Genomic DNA, 19,856 nt, shown 5'->3' on the forward strand with positions numbered 1-19,856 from the left:
GTGCTGAGGAGAAATTATTTTACATAGATTATGAAGAGGAGGAAGAAAAGGATCGAGAAACATCAAAAGAAGAGGATATACACCATGAACCAACCCTAGAGAAAGAAGAAATGAATCCGACCATATCTTGTAAAGCATTGGCAAGAATTACCACTCCTCAAACTCTCAAGATAGAAGGACATATCAAGAAGAAAAAGGTTCAAGAAGTGAAAGATCACATCGAGAAAGAATAAATGAATCCAACCATATCTTGTAATGCATTGGCCGGAATTACCACTCCTCAAACTATCAAGATAGAAGGACATATCAAGAAGAAAAAGGTTCAAGCAGTGAGAGATCACATCGAGCACCAATAACAAGTTCTCCAACTTTTAAAGGACGACGCCACTTTGGTGCAGAATCGAATGAAACAAAGGTATATCAACATCGCAGTGAAAAAAATTTTGATGTAGGTGATTGGGTATTTTTACGACTACATCTCAAGCAAGCTATTTATGAGAAGGAAATGTTGGAAATACTACATGCACTTAAGAAATGGCGACCTTACCCAATGGGAAGACACTTCAAGGTAAAAATGGATCATGATAGTCTTAAATACTTTTTAGAAAAAATATTATCTTTAGAAGCAAAAAAAATGTGTCACAAATATGTTGGGTTATGACTTTGACATCATCTACAGAAAAGGGAAGAAAAATTTTGTTGCAGATGCACTCTCAAGAAAGGATGAGGACATGGAAGAATTGTTTTGTGCTATTTCTATTATCCAACCAAATTTGATAAATGAAACAAGGTATGAATGGAAGAAGGACGAAGAAGTGTGGCCACTCATTACAAAGTTGCAGAAGATCCCAATTCAAGCAATATTGCCAGAACTTGAAGATGAAGGAAAAATCATATTGGAACCTGGAGCAGTCACAGAAACAAGAACTCGACAACTATGAAATCGATCAATTTCATAGTATCTCATCAAGTGGAAGAACTTAACCATTGAAGATTCCACATGGGAGGACAAGAATTTTATACAGAAGCATCAAGAACTACTCAAGCGTTGAGGACAACACTTTTTGAAGGAGAGGGGCATGTTAGGTCCCTATACTACTAGTGTAACCCCTTATTGTTATTAGTACAACCCCCTTATTATATTGTTGTGCCCATGTAGTCCCCATATTGTTACTATTATGCCCCATAGAAGCCAACTATTGTTATTATTGTGCCCTTACATTATTATTGTTATGTCGGTTCTGATTATATTATGACCCCTTAGACTCCTATATATAGAAAGGAGGTCTTGTCATTTGTACCATCCAAGAATTGTTCATTTGTGTAATGTAAAGGAGATTTCCCCCTTGAAGAGACTGAATTCTAAGGCATTTATCTTTCTTTTCTATCTTTTTGTGAGCTGGTTTCTTAACAGTTGTCCTAAAAGAGTCGTTTCCATCTCAGCAGACTCAAATTGTAGACCAACCTCAATCATCCGCTTCCTCTAGTTCACAAGTGTTCATGATGAGTACGCCAATTAATGTGGCTACTAGGTCAAAAGATTATCAAACTCCTGCTCTGACAGTTGGGAAAGAGAAAGAGGCCACCCCTTCTTCTTCTGCCCCATCGAGTTCTAGTCCTATCCATATAAAGTGACCTAACCATGATTCTGCTATTCGTCCACCTTCTTGAGGTGTGCTAAGGACGTCTTCGTATAATCCCAATGCTTGAGCCACTCAACATTATAATACTGTTGAGGATTTGGCTCAGGCACCATCAACTATGTCTGCTCTCGAGGTACTTCAAAGTTGTCCATCCCAGTGGAAGTCATTATTATCGGCTATTGGGGGTATTAATCCTACTAATTCTAATCTGATATGTTCTGATCTAGAGAACCACGTTCCATGTTTTCCTCATTAGATTTCCTTTCTCATTCAGGTAATCATTAATGAGAAAACCATTCATAGGACTATCATCGATGAAGGTGCCTGTACCTGCATCATGTCAATCGCTTGTTGGAAGGTAATTGGTTCTCCTACTCTGAACCAATCCCCTAACACTTTGGAAGGTTTCGACCGGCGTGATTCATGACTATTTGGTGTCTTACCCAACCTTGCCATTAATTTGGAAGGCAAGACAATACATGTCGAGGTAGAGATTGTTGACACTAATCTCAATTATAATATTCTACTCGGATAGATTTGGACCCATGCCATGCATGTTGTAGCCTCCTCCTTGTTCTGCATGATTCGTTTTCCCCATAAAGGGAAGATAGTCACAATCGACCAACTTTCCTTCTTTGCCTCTTCCTCTTCAGATGACAATGTTCTGTATGTTAAGCACACTGGTGCTCCTTATGAGAGTGTGGGGGGAGGATTTTTTAAATATTCTGCTTTGATGGGAATTTTTCCGCTCCCACCTCCTCATGTTGCCTCTGTCAACATGATCTCGGTCAAATCTGATCCTTGGGTCATACCTTCACTGGATCTTGTTGATACCTAGGGCAAGGTTATGCCACTTAGTCCCGTCGAAATCAATTATGTGGAAATTGTTTCAGCCTAAAGTGGTGTATCCTCTATTTTTCCTGTTCTGAGGACATGTCTCGATGTGTATTCTCAATCCGTGTGGCTTGGTGCTTTGGAATCTCCTGATCCCTTAGCCGAGACTTTTCTTTCTGACGAGAGTATCATGGAAGTAATGTCTCTGGAGGAACCCCCTTGGAATGATACTCATCATCGTTCCTCGTTCCTGCTTATCCCGACGGTCATATCTATGTGTCTTGAGACGTTCTCTTCTCCGCTACCTATTGACATGTCAGTTTCTCCTGACATTGTCAAGATCTTTCAACTGAGAGCACCTTTATCTCTTTATGAATTCAGGTTTTTTCTCCCTCCCCAAGTTTTTTCCGACTTCCCATTATTGCAATGTGGTTGTCATCTGACTCGTAACCCTACCTCACCCAGTGGGCATGGGGGCAAAGTCTTATATGAGTTCTAATCTATTATTTAGCTGAGTCAATGTTTACTCATCATGTCAACGGTAAAACTTTGGTGTTCATCTGTGTAGATTGATTACCCGAGTCTGAGCATGGACTCTCTCAAAAAGTACTATGCTTAGGTTATCTTGCATGGTCACTTATGTACATTAGTGTGTCATTTATTTTTGTTCAATGTGGTTTGGTGTGTTGGTTTTCAAGAAATTTTCGTGCTCACTATGTTTTTACCTACTTTGCAGATGTCTATGACTCCTCACATTAGTTTCGCTGATGGTGCTTGTCATAGTACCTGGAACTTATCCTTTGCGGCATGGGCCAGTTATGACCCCCATGGTGAGTTGATTGATCTTCAAGGTATTTGTTTAGGCCGAACAACCAATAACATTGTTGAGTACATCACAATTATCGAATCGTTGTTGAAAGCCATCACCCTTGACATTCGGGAGTTGGTTGTCAACCTAGATTCACAGCTTGTCGTCCTTCAACTCAACAGGCAATATTATATCATAAATCCTCTGATATTGAGAATGTATCTACCTATTCATCTACTGGAGAGAAAATTTGATTATATTACATATCATCATATTTCTAGACATATGAATACATTGATAGATACATTAGATAATTATGTGTTGGATAGACATTTATGAAACATGTGAAAAGAAATAACAAATCATTTGTACCATAGTTAGCAAGAAAATATAGCATATATATATATATATATATATATATATATATATATATATATATATATATATATATATGTCCATAGTGTTTGATACATCTGAAACCCTAAAAAATAATATGTGTGTCCAAAATAAATCGGTGGCTCGCAAGCCTTATACATCGGTGGTTCGCAGGCCTCAAAAATATGGAATTCTATGTTAGACCTATGCACTAAACAACATGATTCTCATGATAGCATGTCACTTCTCAGACAATGCGAGTCAGTAGTCGGTGGATCCGATCTGACACCCCCACCGTATGCCTCTGGTACTAGTGTGGGACATCACCCATATGAACATACTCTGTGATCCCATGGGTCAAACCCTCGAGATTCCATGCAATCTCCTCCTCGTGTCGCTCCCCTCCTGATAATGAGTGCCATCAAACTGTCGAGTGACGCGCCTGGCGATCGGGGACATCCCGGCAGGACATTCTGGTCCAGCATCTGCATTCATAAAATCGAAGTGTCATGAACACATATATTTCAAAAAAAGTAAAAACATAAAAAAATATAAAATTGTTTATTTTTACCTCCATCATCAAAATCCTCTTGTTCTGGGAGCGGCATATCCATATCTCCACGGTATTCAATACCACTATAAGGCCAATCCTCCACTACGATCATTTGTCGTCATAACCATGAGAAGAAGGCAGGCTTGTAGGAAATCTATTGGCCCCCCGTAACCCTGGGCATCAACTCGCTCCAACAGACCATCTGTGGGTCTCATGGCATTGACAGATCCACCTCGGTTAGCTGGTATTACAACAATGGAACCTGCTCCAAGAAGAAGGTCACTAGCACAGACCCAAAGAAAAACTACTTCAGGTTTCCCGCATTAGCTTTTGATAGCTGGTGCTTCATGTTGACTTTCATAGATTCTGCCCAATTAAAAATAGTGGGCGTTGTGCACTCGATAGCATATAGGAACTTTGATTTGTTAGTCTCATGTGGCGCTTGGGACACAACCACTCTCAATACAAGATCCCAAACAGTCGCAATCTCAATCTTGTCACTCTTGGATTTGAAGGCCTCTGGGAAATGTTCGACACATAACATGGAAACACTTGCCCCAATTGGCCTCGACTCGTATAGGTTGACTGGTTCCCCTCTCTAGGACAGTCCTGTGATGAAATAAATATATGAAGTCTACAACTCCAACTCTTGGTCACCAATCATAAAAATTTCTCGATTTATGTCCCAGAGACTAATCAGGTGCCATAGTAGCTCAGGTTGAGCCCACATCCCTGGTGTGAGAAAGAAATTGAGGAGACCATAGTTCCTCAAATCTTCCAAGAAATTTGGATCGGCGATGGCGTGGGTATCGATATCCTCGTGCTCTCTTTCTTTCCAATCCACTATTTTCAACGCTTTTCTTCCTGCAACAACCATTCAATCAAGTCAATGATCATTTTTTGACATAGAAATTTGGATTTAAATGGTGAATTAAAGAGAAAATATCAATTTTTATTTGTTCACGGTGCTGGCGCACTTGTTTTAAAAACAGTGGCACCGACGGTGCGATTGGCAGTTTTATCCACCCCTGATTGGCGCGATTTCGTGCCCGAAAATTGCGTTGACTGAGGGCAATTTTTTTTTGCTAAAACCTCCCTCAGAAATCCAAAAATGGATAAAAACAGAAAAAAAATCAGTATGGAAATGGAGCTTAAGGTCTTGGCTCTTACTTGCGACTGACAGCTTGGTGAATGACCTCCCAGATCTCCCATAATCTGCTCCAGAAAAATTAGGACAAAAGTGGGTTAAAAACTCTTCACACAAAGGTAAAATGGTAAATGGTAAAAAATAATTACTTTTCTCTTCTTTTATTCATTTTTTCATGAAATATTATAGTTTTTATGTATTTTTAACCTATTTTGCCTCAAAAATTGGATAATGCATTCACCTTTTTGTGCAACGACAGGTCACAGACTTTTGATGATGGTACTGAGTCACGTTTCAGCTCTTTTCTCGACTCATAAAACTCAAATGAAAAGAATGTTGAGTATTTTTATGTTTTGACTCATAAAAGAGAATAAAATGGGGGGTCTGCTTTCAAGCTATTTTCAGACCCTTTAAACACGAAAATATTACCAAGCTCTTGTCATTTTGAACTCATTGAAGGCTACGAAACTTCATCTACTCAGTATATGTTTACCCCTTTTTCATGCTGGAATGCACTATTTACGAAAAATGTACTCCTTGACTGAAATGGTCAAGCAGTTCTCTCGAGTATCATTTTCTACCTTTTCAGGCTCAAGAGACACAAATGTACGAAAAGGGACCATGTGGAGTTTTCTTTTCTGTGTCCTTTTCAAACTCTCCAAACATGAAAAAGATACCGAGTTACACCTTTGTGGGACTTGTTAAAATATTAAACGACATCGATCGCCAGGACAAACGTGAGCTTCTCCTTCCTAAGGCTCATTAAACTTACTAAGCCGGATTCATCTGAAGGATGAACTTATAGTGCAAGAATATGCTATCCCCTTCAACCTTGCGATTAAAAAATAATTGGGGTACCTGCCAAGGATGGTGGGGGGAATTTGGAAATTAAATCAGTCGTGTCAGCAGCTCACTCTTGAACATGACACTTTTTGCTTCGTGTCAGGTTGGGATATCCTCCCTTTCATCATTGACCTTCCTAGGTTGGGCCGCTCATTTTTTCCTTCCATTTGATCTCTGCCATGTCATCATGACCACCGATCTTATGGATCCAACAGTTGCCAAATTCCAGAATCGTGTCGCTGATATGTTCAAGATTTGTCCTTCTGCAATTAATCTTACCTCTAATTCTCTGTATCATCCAAATTCATTTTCATCCCTTTGTCTTGTGTCTATGATGTGGGATACATCATAGCCCTCCTTCGACACGGTCACTTCCTATTGACTTCAACTCATTATCTAGGAAGTTGGTCGAGAAACTCCCTTCAATACCTTGGAGCTCGCATGCCCTAACGACAAGTTCTTCGCACTCGATGACAAATTCACATCATTGGCTTTCCCTCGGGTGATTTCATGGGTGTTCAACATTAGTTCCTTTATTCGCATTCCGTGAATTGTGATGCTAGTACCTTAAGAACCATTGTCATTATTGGTGGTTTCTCTCGTGCTTGTTAACAGCTTACATCATTGACTAGTAATCAAGCGATTTTATAGCATGTTCAACACATCTATTCACATGTTAGAATCTATATTTTGATTGGGTCATGTTCGAGCACAAGACCCTGGGTTTAGATTTAAAAAGTCCAAGTTGTAAGGCAATGTGACATGATCATGTTGATATACATGTCTCTTTCAGATGGATGGCTGCAACCATTCCATGAGTTATCATATGTGATCCTTCTCATTATTGGATGGCTACTACCTTACCTTGGTTTCGATATGATCCCCTTTATCGGATGGTTGCGTCCATGCCTGGATCCATTTACATGATCATTCTCTAGATGGTTGCGTCCGTACCACACAATTCATGTATCATTTGACAGAGTTTTCAGTAATATGTATCTATACTTGCTTGCAAGTTTTCCGACGACAAACTCCGATTCCCTACACTAAGTTATAAAGAATTTCACCCCTCACACGAGTTTGGCCTTCACGCTTTAGGGGGCATCTGTTACATAGAATTTTGTCACTGTCCATGTACTCCTCATTCCTTGATCCTAAAGGACCTCTACAGTGAACCCTACATGCTTTCCCATCATGAAGAAACTCCCATTATGTCCCTCTTCATGAGCAGAATAATTCCATTTTGCATCATTTCCCAAAAATCTATTGTTTATCCCAATTTACAAGACCGACACTACTGACCCATGTCCTCCTCGCACCGATATGTAGGGTTTGTAACTATCCCTAGCACTGATCGAATCGACTGAGCCCTTTCTCAGTCGCGCCGATCCTCTTTTGGAAAGTTTTTTAAATATGGAGCCAAAGCTTCCAGCTCTAGAATCTTCGTAACAGAAGTCTAATAAATGGTTAAGCCGGATGGAATCGAGGAGGTCAGATTGGGCTCCTTTCCCCTATTAAGATAGAACTACGTCAAGAGATAATACCTTCTCCCATGAGAAGAGGAACCATCTCCCATCCATTCAAGCTATATAAACCTCCACTTTTCCCAAGCACAAGCTAGTGTTGGTGTGTGTGTGCTAGTGCTAATTAAGTTTTGCTTGGAGTAATCAGAAAGTTATCCATACTTTGTAGCTCTCTAGTTTGTGTTTAAGGGAGAATTGTGAGTTGGTTTGATTTGAAGCCTAAAGGGAAGAGCCTTAAGACTATCATTGTTGGGGCCATCCATGGAATGCTAGAAGAAGTGTGTGGGAACCTGAATTTGTCAGAGGAGAACAGCAACGTTAAGACGTTGATTGTAATATCTTCTTGATTTAATAAAGATGCAACTATCAATTGATTTCCTACATAATATGTCATTTCACATGTTTATGGCTTAATGTTTCTTGACTTGTTAAGTAGGTTGAATACAATTTTTATATTATCACGGTTGTTTTCTGTTATTGTCTACTTATTTCAGGTGTTCGCACGAAGAAACGGAAGATAGCTGGAGCAAGGAAGCAAGGTCGTCATCAAATAGATAGTGTACTAAGAGGTAGGCCCTCTTAATTGGTTTTAACCTAAGGAAATATTCAATAGAATGTCTTGTTTGTGGCTAGACCTGCTCTCGGGCTAGAGGGATTGTCTATATCCGCACTTAGAATTTTACCTGCACCATAAGCACAGATTAGAGAAATCATTCAAGGTGGGAGACAAGGTATGGATACAGTTGAACAAGGAAAGGGTGCAGGGGTCTGGTAAGAAAATCAAGGCTCTAAGGTATGGTCTCTTTGAGATACTATAAAAGGTGGGTGATAATGTGTATCGACTCAGTTTACCACCATATATGTGCATTTACTCAATTGTAAACATGGATAATTTGAAATTCTATGAACCTTCCATGCTAGATAAGGAAGAGGAACAAGTACTAGCTTCTGTGGAGGATTTGGAACCTAAAGCTTAGGCATAGTTGACAGAAGATATAGTTTTGCAGAAGAGGTCCAGAACTACAAGACAAGGGAAACAAGACCTTTGGCAGATTGGGTTGAAGGGGCAATTTCCAGGCAAAGCTAAATGGTACACCAAAGAGAAGGTGGAGGAAACATTTCCTCACCTCATTCAGTGAAATATTTTGGGGACCAAAAGCCTCCAAAAATGGGGAGGTGTGATCCAAATTGGATCATTATATTTTTTTCATCCATCTCGATGAATTTGGAGTGGAAATAGTGGAGGAATTATTTTATGGGACCGTTTTTACCATTGGGACCTAGTTTGGCGAAATGAGATCTGAAACCTTTTGGGAGCACTTTGAGGCATCAAAAGACATTTTTTTGGGTTAAAAAATTATGTCTTAAGTGCAATACCTTTTCATTCTATTCTACTCATAGAAATGTTTCCAACAATGCGAGAATTGCATTAATCGGAGCCCGTATGCAAAAGTTATGCTACTCGGAAGTTGACCTTCTTGTTTTCACACTTATAGTTTGGGGATGCCGCACCAACCCCCATTATTCATGGAAAAATGGATAGAAACCTTTTTGTGATGTAAAATACTCTATAAGAGTCTAATTTGTAACTCTAGTTAATATTTGATGTAGTCAAACTTAACTCCTACTAGGCTATTAGGTTGTGTTATAACCGGGCCCCAAGAAGGAAGAGGCATTCCATTCTTTCGGAGATAATTTTGTTCCATAGTTGAGAAAAGATAGCTAGGAGAGATAGGAGGTAGATCACACACAGAGGATCTATGCACTGTAGCAGCCCATGGGCCACAAACATTACTTCTTTGTATATGCAGCCATATTTCAAGACAAAGAAAGAGAGCGAAGCGACCTCACTTTCCAACTGGGTTTTCTCCCGAAAGGGTTTCCCAAAGATCATATCTTTTGTATTATGTGTGTGTGATATTATTTATTCGTTCTCTACTTTTCTTCTTGATTTACTTTTACATGCATGCACTAATTATAGTTAATTTTATAGATCTAGAACTGTCCACCATAGTTTACGGATCACAGTTTGAGTGTCATGAATTAATGACAACCCCTATTTAAAATGGAAGAGAATTTTGATATCAAGTTGTACCATGGAGAGATCAGTGCTTTGAAGCTGAATCATTGGTTGCAACAATTGGAAGTGTATTTCAACGTCCATCAAATTGAGGAAAAATAGATGATTTCATTTGTGCGATCATCCCCTGACTTGGGGGGATAGACACATGGAAACATTGAGGTTGGGTGGTGTGCCTCTAGTGACTAAGTGGGAGAACTTTAAAACCATAATTAAGTTGTAGTTTTACCCTATTGGTTATGTAAAGGACCAGTGGATCTGGTAGCACTACTTCAGGAAAACGTTGGGGCAAAGCATGTAAGAGTATATCATATAGTTTATAAAGAAGGCCATAATGATGGGTATTGTTGTCTAGGTAAATGATCTCTGCGGACATAGACAATCCCTCTAGCCCAATGAGTGGGACTAGCAACCTACGTGACAATCTACAAAACGATTTCCTAAATTACAATCGAAATGAGAGAAGGGGAAGATGGCCTACTCCGTTCTGATGCTATAATGTCCTCCTTTGTTGAAGACCTCAAATCAATTGCACCTCAGGCTCATTCCTACTGCCCATAGTGTTTGAATGCCTTCACAAGATATCAAAGACACAACAAATCATACGAATATAAAATTGCATAATCGAAAGTAATCCACTTAACAGATCAAGGAGCATTAATATAAATGATGCATTAACACAAACATTTATGGAAAGTGAACCAATAGTTGTATATATTAATAAAATAAAGGAGGAAGCATAAAACCAAGCCTTGATGTCAATAAGCTCTCCTTGAGTGAATGTCCAAGTCCAAGCTCAAGCTCTCCAAGCACTCCTTCTCTAAGCCAAATGAGTAGCATGTAGGAACTATCTCAGCATAAGGGTGAAAATAGCCAAAGACCAACCATTTGGGAATAGGAGAAGATGAATATATAGGCAGGGAAATTGAGTTAGGATCTCTCCAAAGATAGGATAAGGCCCTCATCTGAAGGAGGTAGCTCATAGGGATAAGACCAATGGGCCAAGTTGAGAGAACTTGACCTTATCCACGTTGAACAACCTCCAGCTTGTCGTTATGGAAGCCTCTAGATCACGAAGCTTCTTGTACTCTTTGGGAAAATTTTCCTTTTAGGGATCATCACAGGTATCCAAGCCAAAAGTGTGCTAGAAGTGTGAAGCTAGTGTAGTGCAGCTAGTGATTAACAAGGGTTGCCAGTTTCAGGGGAGCGATGATCCTCAAATCATGGTTTTAGAGCCCTTTTCTTTACGGAAAGCTTAAGGCATTTTTCCATCAATGTTTTAGGGAGGATCTGAGTTTCAAATTTGGATAGATACACTACAAGATTTCCATGTTTCAAGCACTTCAAGGTATGTCACAGGGAAGTGTGGGAGGTGTGACAAAATACTATGTAACAGATTCGCCCTAAAGCATAAAGGCAAAACATGGAGTGATGGCTAAGATGCTTTACAAGATTTTGCAAGGATGAGAACAAACACTATCAAGAGACCTACAAATCAAGGACACATATACATATACATATCTGATATAAAAAAATGAATCCATGGTATGGACGCAACCATCCAGATAGAAAGGACTATGTGAAATGATCCACAACATGGGTGCAGCCATCCAAATGAAAAGGATCATCTATAAATCTAAGATCCAAGGCATGTACATAGTCATCCGATATAGAAGGATCATCATCATAAATATAAAGTCCCACAATATGGTCACAACCATCTATATAGAAGAAACATGTGTACAATCATGAACAATACATAACTCCACGTAGCCTGAGTCATATCAAACAAAACTTAGGGTCTTGTGCTCCATCCCAACCCGATCAAAGTATGAATTCTAACATGCGAATGAATGTGTCGAAGTTGAACATGCTAGAAAACCACCTGATTACTAGCCAATGATGTGGACCATTAACATGCATGAGAAGAACCACCAATAATGACAATGGTCTTCAAGGTACAACAGTACAATCCATGAATTTGAAAATGAAGCTAATGTCGAATACTCATGGAATCATCCGATCGAAGGTCAATGATGTAAACCTGTCATCGGATGAAAAGAACTTGCCATTAAGGAATGCAAGCTCTAAGGTACTGAAAGGGAGTTTCTAAGTCAACTTCCTAGATAATGAGCTGAAGTCGAAAGGAAATGAACCTTCAAAGGAGGGTCATAATGATTCCCTCATCATCGACACGAAACAAGGAATAAAGTGGAATAAACAAGTATGATCTAGGGCTATGGAAAAATGCCAGACAATGTATATGTAGTAAATTGTAGATATGACTTCCATTGAACATATCGCGACATGAATCTAGAGTGTGGTAGCATTTGACTCAACATAGGACCAAGAGTCATGATGACAAAATGGAATAATCAAATGAGAGGAAAAATGGATCAACCAAACCCGAAAAGACAAGTGATTGAGTGAGGATATCCCAAACCTGATACGAGAAACATATGAGTGTCATGTTCAAGAGTGACATGTTGCCTATACAAGAGATGTTTCCCTTTCATTTTCCTCACTATTTCTAGTGAGTACCTCTTTATTTTTACACAATCTTGAAGATGATACCATATGCTTGTCGTATAATTTCACCCTTCGGATGAATCCATCCTAGTAAGTTTTACGAGTCCTAGGAAGGATAAACTCAGGCTAGTCATGGTGACAAGTCTTTCATATTTTAATTTTTACAAGTTCGACAAAAGAGTAACTCAGTGTCTTTTTCATATTTAGAGACTTTGAAAAAGAGACAAAAAAGAAAACTCCATCATGTCCCTTTTCGTAATTTGTCTCTTGAACCCGAAAAGGTAGAAAACAATATTCGAGAGAACCTCTTGACCATATCGACCAAGGTGCACCTATTTCGTAAATAGTCAACCTCAGCCTGAAAAAGGGGTAAACATATAATTGAGACGATGTCAATTCATTTAATTAACTAGTTTTAAAAGACAAGTATACAACGATCTTTTCATTTTTCGAGAGTCATAAAAGAGCTCAAAGATGACTCCTCCTAGAGAAATGAGTGGTATAAAAGGATAGCAATTGGTTCTAGTCACAATGGAACTGCTCAAAACATGTGAAGGTCAAGATGTTGGCTAATAAGACCACTCATCACAGATATTCCTTAGGCAAGGTTAAAACAACCAAGTGAAAGCAAATGATCAGCCAAAGAGATGGAAACGATGGAATGAAAAAACCAAGGCTCATCTGACAAAAATCGGTTGATAAAAACGATAATCACGAGATGTAAAGAAGGAATGGTTTCATTTTTACACAAGCTTGAAACATGGGAAAATATGCTTGAGAATACTTGAAGATGGTTTCATTTTTTCACAAGATTGAAACATGAGAAAAAAAACTATGCTTGGATTTGGTTTCATTTTTACACAAGCTTGAAACAAAGATAAACTATTCCTGAGATGAGTTTGCATGCCCCCAACATAATGATGCAATTTGAGGAATATGCCCCCCAAGATTCATTCATTCACATAAATGGATGGAAATAAGGTTCACTTATGAGATCAAGTGAAAGACACAACCGAGATTTTACGAGATCTAATCAAAGTCTCGAATTGGAAGGGGATTTGTTTCATTTTTTTAACAAGCTTGAAACAGGAAAATAACCATGCTAATGACACCGATTTCATTTTTTAACGAGGCTGATATAGTAAAAGAACTATCCTCATGGGGACCTATTTCATTTTTTAACGAGGTTGACATAGCAAAAGAACTATCCTCATGGTCCTGGTTTCATTTTTTAATGAGCTTGACACAAGAGAAGGAACTCTGCTCCAAATACCTTGATCACAGACCAAAATATGCCATGGATTCCAATAGGTTCTCATCAAATGGGAGAATAACACCCTAGAACGGATACATGTCTATGGATCCAAATGAAAAATTGGGCACCAATGCCCCTAGTACATGGTGTACTACATCATGCACTAGATCATCAGTAGATGTGGGCATGGAACAGGTGGCCACATAATTAACCTGTGGAGCGGGTGATACAGCATGCACATAAGAATAATTTAGGGATGATGGTTGATTGGGGGTTGATTCAGGACCAATGAATTTAAGTTGATCAATGATCACAATGCTTCCTTCATGTGAAAAACACATCACTCGAAAGAGGGAAGAAACAAGGGCTCCCATGACATAAACATAGTCACGACCAAGGAGTAGAATAAAATCCAATGGGCCTTGGACAACCATTACATATATATAGATAATATTTCCTCCCAAAGTAATAGGAAACTTATGAAGGATCCATAACGGTTGACTGGTCCTATGTTAAAAGCTAACAGATTCTAGGTTATGGGGACAAGTTTTGGAGAACCTAGAGCTTGCCAAGCAGTTGAGGACAGAATACTATCAGATGCACCCTCGTCTATGATTGTGCTAGGTACGACCATATGGTAAGCCTATATTGTAATTTGGAAAGGCACATAAGATGGAAGATAGTATCCTTCCAGTCGACTCCAATCAAAAGAAGTGACTAAACTACTCGGAGGGGTGTAATAGGAATGTGAGAGCTATGTTCTAGCTCTATGTGAATAAGAGAACTGTTCACATGCACCTCGGGAATGGGAGGATTTCCCTCCAGTTCATTTGAAACTGAAGAAACCAGAAGAACCTGAGCAATATGAGGTTCACTCTCTATAGGAAATGTATAGTTAACTGAAGGTGGATTTAGGTCTAACATTTTCTCAACCAATGATTGGCTACAAATGGATTCACGAGACTCACTTTTAGAGAGAGAGGGGTTGACCAAAGATGAATTTTGATCAATCACTGGATCAACTAGTGAAGGATCAGGGGAAAGCTTCTAATAACCAACCAGAAGACAAGGTTGGGAAGCTATAAAGTTTTCCAACTATTTGGAAGACTCATCTAGAAGAGGAGAAAGGTGAATGGGATGATTACCTTCACACAACTTACAGGAAAATTTGACTTTTCCCTTTTTCCCATGAACTTTATAGTGTACTAATTTACAGGCTAAGTTCCTCAGACAAAACACCAAAGGACACTGCTCACAAACAAATCACAGATCAATACACCAATATTCTTGACGTGGTTAAAACCCTCAAAGAGGGAAACAGTCCATGGCCTGAGCCAACGCATCGAATTCAAGCAATTTATTAATAAAATAATGAAAATTTACATAAGCTTCTCTCATGAACGGTTACCCTACAAATGACCCTCCATTCTCTTTAAATAGAGATCATGGACCAATCGTGTGTTAAGTCACGGATCAAATGTCGATAATACTGAGGATAGAATGAACCATTGGATCACTACATATCGTGATCGTCAGATTGTAAGTTACAAAAGTACATAGTAAAGAAACACACTTTACCTAACTCTACACTAGACCAAGTTATACTATTATTTCCTATGTGTTGGAATATCCTAACATCCCCCCTTAAGAAAAAATTGGGATAGGATTGAAGGATGTACAAATGTGACACAATAGGAGAAGGAAGGAGGCATTAGAGCCTATCCCCCCTTGGTGACAATTTCCTGAACTCCAACCATAAATTGAATTTTAGTAAAATTCGCCTTTCTGAGAGCCTTTGTAAAGATGTCTGCAGCTTGATCATCTGTTGAACAATATTGAACTTCAAGAACATGGTCATGAATGATATTTCTGATGAAGTGCATGTGCAATTCAATGTGTTTGCTACGCTGATGTTGGACTGGATATTTTCATAGTTAAATGGCACTTTGATTATCATACCAAAGTGTAGTCGGATGTTGTTGCTGAAAGCCAAACTCTGAAAGGATCTGACGAAGCCACAGGGCTTCCTTACTAGCTTCTATGGCACCACAATACTCTACTTCTACTAAAGAAAGAGAAATGGTACTTTGTTTCTTGCAAGCCCATTTAATAGTTCCTAAACCAAGAGTGAACACATAACCTGCAGTAGACTTCTTATCATCAGGGTCACCATCCCAATCAGAATCAGTGAAACCAACCAATAGAGGAGATGCTTCTGCACTGTAATGAATCACAAACTGAACTATACCTCAAACATAACGAAGTATTCTTTTAGCTGCTTTCCAATGACTTTCATGAGGGTTTTACATAAACCGAGCAATAAGGCCAACAGCAAAGGAAAGGTCAGGACGAGTATGGGTCAGATACAAAAGTTTTCCTACAAGTTGATGGTATAAGGTAGTATCAACTTTAGGGGAAGTACAAGTGACTGAAAGTTTGGCTCTAGACTAAAAGGGAGAAGGGGTCAGCTTACAGTCTTCCATGTGAAAATGGCGTAGAAGATCACAGGCATACTTGGACTGGGAAAGGGAAATACCTTCCTTGGATTGCAAGACTTGAAGACCAAGAAAATAATGCAGGTGTCATAAGTCTGTCATTTCAAACTTCTTTTTAAGGTTGGACTTCACATGGTTTATAAGGTTGGGATCACTACCAGTAAGGATAAGATCATCAACATAAAGAACAAGAATGATAAGAGACTTGCCCACTTTCTTGGTGTAGACAATATTGTCATAATGACACCTAGAAAAGCCAATTTCTAAAAGAAAGCTATCCATTTTGGCATACCAAGCCCTAAGGGCTTGCTTGAGACCATAAAGGGATTTCTTAAGTCGACATACAAGACTGGAGTCTGTTTGTATAAAGTCAGTAGGTTGTTCCATATAGATTTCTTCATGCAAGTCTCCATGCAAGAAGGTAGATTTAACATCCATCTGATGGACTTCCCATTTGAAAGAGGCAGCAAGGGAGAGAACAAGGTGGATAGAGTTTATTTTGGCAACAGGGGAGAAGGTTTCAGTATATTCAATGCCTTCAACTTGTGAAAAACCCTTAGCAACAAGACAAGTTTTATGTTTATCAACTTTTCCATCTAGTCCATACTTGGTTCTGTAAACCCATTTGCATCTAACAAGTTTTGTCCCTTTGGAAGAGGAACAAGATCCCATGTATCGTTTTCCAATAATGAACGATATTCTTCATTCATAGTTGTGTCCCAATCTGGATGGCATGAAGCTTCTGCAAAGGTGTCAGGATCATAATTCCATAAAGCTTGAGCTAGTAAATAAGAGGCTCTATCGAACTGAGAACGTGTACGTCGCTAATCTGTAGGATCACCAGCAAGAGCACCTGCTGCATCTCGAGTAGCATAGACCCATTTTAGAAGCTGAGGAGATAAAGGAGGATCCTAAGAAGGTGGGGGAGGATTGTCATCCTCACTATCATCATCTGAAGAAGAAGTATTTTCAGAAGTAGAAGGGATAGAGAGAGGTGGCACATTCGTCGAACTAGGCTCGTAGGCTGATATATTTTCAGCAAAATTTACATCTCTTCTGATGATAACATTTTTGGACTTAAGTGGAATAAGTATATATCCTTTGACATCTTCAAAATATCCAACAAAAATGCATTTTTCACTCCTAGGTTCTAAAGCTTTATTTTTGTCATCTAGAATATGGGCCCATGCTTCACTTCCAAAAACACAAAAGTGACTTACATATGGTTTAATTGAGTTTCATGCTTCTTCTGGAGTGATATTCTTTAAAACCTTAGTAGGAGTGCAATTTACTATGTAATTTGCACAGTTAATTGCTTCCGCCCAAAAATTAAGACTAAGTCCTTTATATTGAAGCATATAATTAGCCATTTCCTTTAAGGTGCGATTATTCCTTTCAGCTACACCATTTTGTTGTGGAGTATATGGAATAGTATGTTGCATTTGAATTCCATTCTCAGTGAAAAAGTTGATGAATTTGTTGTTAACATATTCTTCACCATTATCATATCTTAGCTTAAGAATTCAATGTCGAGATTGTTTTTCAACAAAGGCCTTAAAGGACGAGAACATGTTAAATACTTCACTCTTGAATTTTAAGAAGTATACCCAAGTGCATCTGGAGAAATCATCAATGAAAGTTAAGAAATACTTGTTACTAGAGAATGAAACAACTAGAAGTGGACCACATAAATCATTATGCACAAGCTATAAAGGGGCTAAGGCATTCCAAGAGGCACGCTTTTCAAAACTACCTTGATGATGTTTTCCGAGTACACATCCGGAACAAACACCATCTCTGCAAGATACCATTGGAAGACCTGTCACCATATTTTCCTTACATAGATTCTGAAGGGAGTGATAGTTTAAGTGACCAAATCGCTCATGCCAAAGTTTGCTCACTTCATCATTATGAGCAACAAATACTGAGGGAAGATTTGATGACCCAAAGTTGTTAAACTTATACAACCTTGTAGAATCATCAACAATGCTAGTAGCTAAAATCTGTCTATGATCTCTTAGGTCCTTAATTACAACATCGTGAGGTGAAAATTCAACGATTTTACCTTCACCTAAATGAGTTATCTGATAAACATATAGAAGGTTTCAGGATAAGCTTGGATCACATAATACATCATTAAATTGACCATTGTCTAGATGATCAATTCCAATCCCTACAACACTAAGAGATCTATCATCACCAACATATATATTTTTGGTGTTACAATCATTTAAAGAAGAAAACATGGCTTTGTTTTTGGCCATGTGATAAGAAACTCCAGAATCAATGAGCCACTCATGAGAATGAGAAGAAGAGGATACATTTAGTGCATAAGCAGACTGACATGCTTGACAACCACATGCAGAAAGTGTTATTCATGAAGATGAAGTTGAAGTAGAAGAGTGCTCTGAATGGATGTTATGATTCTTCATTGCTGCTTCCAAGGCTTCCATATTTTTAAAGCATTTGGATTCTAAGTGGTCATCTCGATTACAAAAGTGGCAATGACTGTCAGTCTTCTTCCCTTTGTTTTTATTTGCCTTATCATTTTGTTGAAATGATTTTTCATTTTGAGGTTGAAATTGCTTAGGACCCTTGTTTGGTTTAGGACCATTCTTTTTAGGATACTGCTTCTTAGGATTCTTTGAATTTAGTTACTGCTGGGTGGCTAAGGCTTTCTTAGAAGAGTTTCCAAGATTAAGAAGACCAAGATATAGGAGCTTTTCTTGTTCTCTTATTAAATAATCACAAAAGGAATCAAAAGAGGGGGGCTTGTAGTCTTGTCCTTGACAAATAAAAGCTTCTCTAGTAGAATGGAAGGTGGAAACAAAAACAAAGTATGCTGGTCCCAACTTAGTAAGAATGGAATAGATAAGGTTATCATCTTCTTTCTTAACCTTAACACCTTCCAAGAGAAGTCTAAGGGTCTTGAACTTGGACAAAAAATATTCAATGGAAGAAAAATTATTGGGGTCCAATGTAAGCAACTCATTTTCGAGTTGATAGGATCTAATTTCATTTTTAATTCCAAAAATTTTAGTGAGCTGTTCCATTGCTTCATTACGAGTATCAAGTTCTGCAATATCGAATCTAAGGTCTGGAGAAATAGACATCCCTATCAACCCACGTGCTTGATCTTGCCTATTTTACCATTTGGCTACCTTATCTTCATCTTGAGGTTTGGTTTCTTGGCCTGAGGCTATTCTATAAGGACCTTTACTTCTAAGTAAATCCACAATGTAGGACCACCATTGGAAGTAGTTGGTGCTGTCAAGAATAACTTGGCATGGAATTTCCATTTTAACGGAAACTGAAGTTGTAGATTTGAAACTAAGTGTTGCAATGGAAAGATCTCAAAAAATTAGGCTGGTTCAAAAAAAACGGCTCTGAAAACAAATTCCAGATGAAGAAGTTATGACTTTTTGAAGAAACGTTGTTAAGATATCGACGAAGTGTGTGAATGTGCGGAAATGAATGATAATGTTATATTAAAAAAAAACTTCTCCCTTTCCAAACTTAATCTAATTAGCTCACTTTAAAAAAAATTATGTGACTCACTTTTATAAATAAGTGAAAATCACTTTTACAATGGTACTTTATGAGTTACCCACTAAATTGTAACTTAAATAAAAGATAAAGAGACTTTAGGATTATAAGTGACTCACTTTATAATGGGTGAGAACACTTTTACATAAAGTAACTTTAAAACATAAGTTACACGTGCCTTTTTAGAACAGTAACTCAACAAAAGGAAAGACTTGAACTCAAGAC

Source organism: Pinus tabuliformis, chromosome 4_2, assembly GCF_031772625.1.
Source record: "Pinus tabuliformis cultivar Carrire ecotype Pingquan chromosome 4_2, CPIR1, whole genome shotgun sequence".
NCBI classification, from domain to species: domain Eukaryota; kingdom Viridiplantae; phylum Streptophyta; class Pinopsida; order Pinales; family Pinaceae; genus Pinus; species Pinus tabuliformis.